The following is a 4,891-nucleotide window of genomic DNA, read 5'->3' as shown; positions in this document are numbered from 1 at the left end:
CTGCGGGGCGGGGCCGGGCTGCGGGGGAGGCTCCGCCCGCACCGGCCCCCGCCTTCCCCCCCCCCCCACCACCCCCCCCCGGGACACCGGGGCCACCTGCGGGCGAGTGGGGGTCCGACCCTCCCTTGGATGGCACCGGGGGGGGCTCCGGAGCAAAGGCGAGTCCCCCCCCCCTGAAGCTGCTGGGGGTCTCTGAGCTGTCCCCCCCACCCACCCACCCGGTGGGTCCCGGTTTTGTCCGGGGGGTGCGGGGACAGCTGGGGGCTGCTCTCGTCCCTTGGGACCCTCCATCTCTTCCCCCTCCATCTCCATCCTGTTCTCGTGGTGCTGAGCATCAGCGGGAGCGAACCGGAGCACAACAGGCTGTGCAGGAGCGGGGTAAGGAATTACAGCATCGTCATCCCTCGCAGCGGTGTCCTGCGGGTCCCCAGGGGTGGCTGTCCCTGTCCCCGTCCCCAGGACAGCAGCCGGGGTCGGTGGCCGTGTCCTGTCCTTGCCCTCTCCCCGCAGTCACCCCCGGTTCCTCATCTGACGGGCCCGAGGGTGACACTTGCCATGTCACCGCCGATGGCAGCACCCCGGGGGGGGACACAGTGCTTCCGAACATCAGCCGACCTGGGCGTACCTGAGGCCACCGACACGTTCCCGTGAAACACCCTGTGCCACGTTGGTTCTTGTTGCTAATAATAAATCAGCTCCTGAAAATGAAATGACACGGGAATGGGGATGGGGATGGGGATGGGGGGGGGGTTCGGCCGCTTGATGTGGCCCTACCAGCCTCTGCCTGCAGCCAAGAGCGCGGCTGGGAGCTTGCCCGGGAATGGCAGCGGCTCTCATAAAAGATTTCATTGCTCGCTACAAGCCTACGTTGCTCAGGAGCATGACCACGCGGATCCGGCTGCGAGGGGACAACAGGATGCACAAGAGCCTGGGCCGGAGCGGCAACACATCCCGACGGCGAGCGGGTCGGTGGCAGGATAGATGGCAAAGCCAGGGGCATGAGCCTGGCAAGAAAACAGGTGGTTTCTGCCACATTTCCACGCTCTCGGCTCAGTCGAGTTTGGGTCCCTGTGCGGATGAGTTTCTTGATGTGAAAAGCTGCAGCGTTGCATTTAAGCCGCATCCTTCCCGGAGGCTCGCAAGTGCCTGGCTGTGTGCCCGGAAGAGTTTGCCAACTGCTGGAAATGACTAGAAGAATTTATAAAACAAGAAGACTGTCCTTTCTGTGGGCTTCCCGGCATGTTCCCATCTCCTGTGGGATTTGGGGACCGGCACTGCATGTCTGTGCAAATCTGAGCATCCTGCTGCTCTTCAGTGGTATCAGTGACCAGGGACAGGGACGTGACGCTGAAATCCTGGATGATGCCTGCAGAAGGGCTGGGGCTCGCTGTGCTTTTGTGTCTCTGCCTCTCATTCCTCCCCTTTACCCCCCTGAACCCGGACTTGAGACCTAAAGGAGCTCTGCAACCACTGGGCAGTGATTTTTTGGCACCCCCTTGCTGCCTCATGGTCCTGGGGGAACGGCTCCTTCCCAGGGCGAGGGCTGAGCACGCCGCTGCCCTCCGAGGCTTTGGTGACCCACGTTGAGGTGAACTGCGCTGGGGAAAAGCTAAAGCTAATCCCCAATTAGGGTGTTTGTGTTACTTTCCGCCGCCGGCTCTAACTTCCGAGTCATTAGCCTCCAAAAACAGATCCTGGTTTTCACATCTTGCCCCTCCTCGGATGGAAGCAGAACCAGTTTGAGAAATATATTTGCACACAGTTATGGAGCATTGTCCAAATAATCACAGCGAGAGGGAGAGTATCCGTTACCCTCTGGGGAGAGCTCTCGTCAGATACGCAAGTAAAGTAGAGGAGGAAGGCAAAGAGGAGGGTCATCCTCAGCTTTCCCTCTGTTACAGTCCCGGTCCTGGTGGAAAAGGGAAGTTCAGGAGCTCCCTAAAACACCAGCCCTTCATGCAGAGCCCCAGAAAGCTTTACCCCTTCCCCAGAGAGCTCCGGTGCCGGCAGCGTGCCGGGGTACCCAGCTGGGTAACTCGTTTTCCGCTTGCTCAGCCAAGATGGTCACAAGGATGCCGGGCGCCTCGCCGGGAGAGCAGCCGGCTGGAGCTCGGCTCCTGCAAGGCCAAGGCAGAGGCACCCGGGAGGGGAGACAGAGAGACGGGGGGCCGCCATGTGCCTAAGACCCCCCCGTGCCTGATCCCTGCGAGGCGAGATCCCAAACGGCACCTAAGGGTGCCAAAACGCATCGGCCACCGGCTGCGGCGTCCGCCGAAGATCCTGCCTCTTGCGCCGGGACGGCACGAGCTCGGTGCAGCCGGTGTGTTGGGGTGTGCTCGGCCCGTCCTCTGCCCCCGTTTCCTTCCCCTCGCCGGGGCAGCGGGAGGGCTGGCTGCTCCCTCATTACTCATTAACACATCGGGTTCTCGCGGGTGGCCGGGACAAGGTTCTCGCACGGCCGGTCCGGCTCCGCTGAGCCCCTGGGTGCCGCTTCCCACCCTGCTGTGTCCCCGAGCAGGAGCCGCTCGCTCCGAATCCCTCCCATGGGGCCAGGAACCGGAGCTGGAGCCGCTGATCCTCATTGCTTGCCCCAGGATATGGAAAAACCCAGCAACGAGTGACCCTGCTAGCGATCGTTGGGACACGGGGACTGGTTGGTGTGATGCTTAAAATCAGCGCTGTGCTCGTTGTTTTAAAAATGGGGATTTATAGAAGGGTGCCTGGGCCGTAAACGTCATTGGAAGAATGAAGGCAAACAGCTCGTTATTGAGGTGTGGTGCACACGGAGATGGTGATGAATAAGTAGCAGCAATTGCTCCCTGCCCAGCACCCTTGTACTGGGAAGGGATGGTTCTGTCACGGCCTCCCAGAAGCATCACCCATGCCTGCAATGTCCCGGCCGGGTGGTCACGAGAGGCAGCTCCAGCTCCCGTGTGAACATCCGGATTCAATGCAAAGGGAAAAACCCACAGGAAAGTCGACACAGCCTTGGTGCCCGACGGGCACAGGGTGCCACGTGAGATGTCATGGACAGGTTGGCTGATCTGCCCCAGAATTGCCCCGTGGGCTGGCGGCAGAGCGCTCGATGGGGCTGATGGTGGATGGCAGCCCCAGACCCGGGGCGTGAAATCCGCCGGCATGGCCTGAGCATGGCTGGCAGCCACCAGCTCCGGGAATAAACTGGGGGAAGAGGGTGTCCATCACCGTTGCTTCAAAGATGCCTTCAGGCCTGACCCCACCACATCGGTCCCCTGCCAGCTCCGTCGCACAAGCGCACGGGTTGCTAATAATGCGGGTCACCGGTTGCAATGGCTGCTTGTTACGGGGCTGTTCGTGCACGCTGAGCTGTGCACACACGTGCACACGTGCACGCACACACCCTGGTGGGTATTGCGAGACCGTGGCCGGGCGCTGCTTGGGGCACCCGTAAGCCCGTGGCATGGGGTGGCACACGCAGGGACTGCCGTGGGAGCTGCCGGGACAGGCAGCCTTGATGCAAATATTTAAAACCCAATATCTGCAAGGTTTAAAGCCTGGTATCTGGGCTGAGCAAAGGTAAAGCTGAAGGAGCACGATGCGGGTGCGCTGGCAGGGGCTCCGGTGCTCGGTCCTGCAGCCAGACCCCCCCACTCATCCCTGCTCCGCTCCCCCGGCTGGGCCAGCGTCTCCCTCAGGAGCAATTATGGCAGGAATTGCGCTTTCCTTGTCCCCCTTCTCTGCGGGGCAGAGCGGGACCTGGCACCCAGGCACCCAGATAAGCGGGAGCCGCCGGCGCCTGTGGCCCAGGGGTGGGATCCTGCCCTGCTCCCGTGGAACTCCCAAGGTCCCTGCGGGGCAGACGGCGCCTTCGGTCTCCCTTTCGTCTCTGTCCCAGCTGGGCACATGCCCAAGCTGCACTTCTCTTCCTCCTCCTCCTCCTCCTCCGGCCCCACGGCGTGACCTTGCCTCCCTCTCGCAGGATCTATCCTGACCCTCTTTGCCCTGGCCGGTGCACTGGGAGTTTTGCAACGACTCCGGCATCTCCATCGCGGGTGCAGGATGAGACCCCCGGTGCCAACTCCAGCGACTCGACTGCGGTGCTCACTCCGTGCCGGATCCCACAGCGGCATCCCCACGGCACCCCTGCCTCACTGCTGGTGGTGGGCCTCAAGGCAGGGACCCCCCCCCCCCCCAGGTCTCAGCTGGGGAAACTGAGGCAGGAGGTAAAGCGAGCCAAGCTGTTCCCAAGGGGCCAGTGCCATCCAACCCCCCCAGGCCCGGGTGAATGCCCCCACGTGCCACCCCTACACAGCCACGGATGCTTCAGTTTCACCCAGGGACCCCCCCACCCAGCCAGGGCGAAGGGGCCACCTTGCGAGGGCAGGGCAGGAGCAAGCGCACGATGCTGCCGCCCTCCGAGCCAGGATCCATCCCTGGAAGCGTTCCCAGCTCCAGCGATGAATCACACTTTCCCCCTGAGATCAGATTGCAGCTCCTGCGCGTGGCGGGGGGGGGACACACCAGATCCACACCGCTCACCCTGCTGCAGCCGGAGCCCCCACGGCCTCGGCAAATGGTGAGCCACATGCGGAGACCACCGGGCTGGCAGCATCACCCAGCTTCACCGCTGCTAAAACCAGTTGGCGCTGGGGTTTGGGCAGGCTGGGAGCCCCGCGGTGCCGTCGGCACTGCCGGAGCCTCTGGCCAAGGAGGTCCCGAAGTTGGGGACCAAGCCTGTCCCTAAAGATTGTGGGATGGGGACAGAGCCAGAGCTGCCGTAGGGGTGCCAGGGTGACGGTGCCAAGATGGTGGTGCCAGGGTGGTGAGACCACAGTGTCGGCTCCTTCCCTGCCCTCGGGGCCGATCTGCCACGCGTAACGGGAAGGAAAAATCCACCGGGAAGGGGGATGGC

This window comes from Accipiter gentilis, chromosome 17, assembly GCF_929443795.1.
Source record: "Accipiter gentilis chromosome 17, bAccGen1.1, whole genome shotgun sequence".
NCBI lineage: Eukaryota > Metazoa > Chordata > Aves > Accipitriformes > Accipitridae > Astur > Astur gentilis.
Note: the sequence above shows the minus strand (reverse complement) of the source record.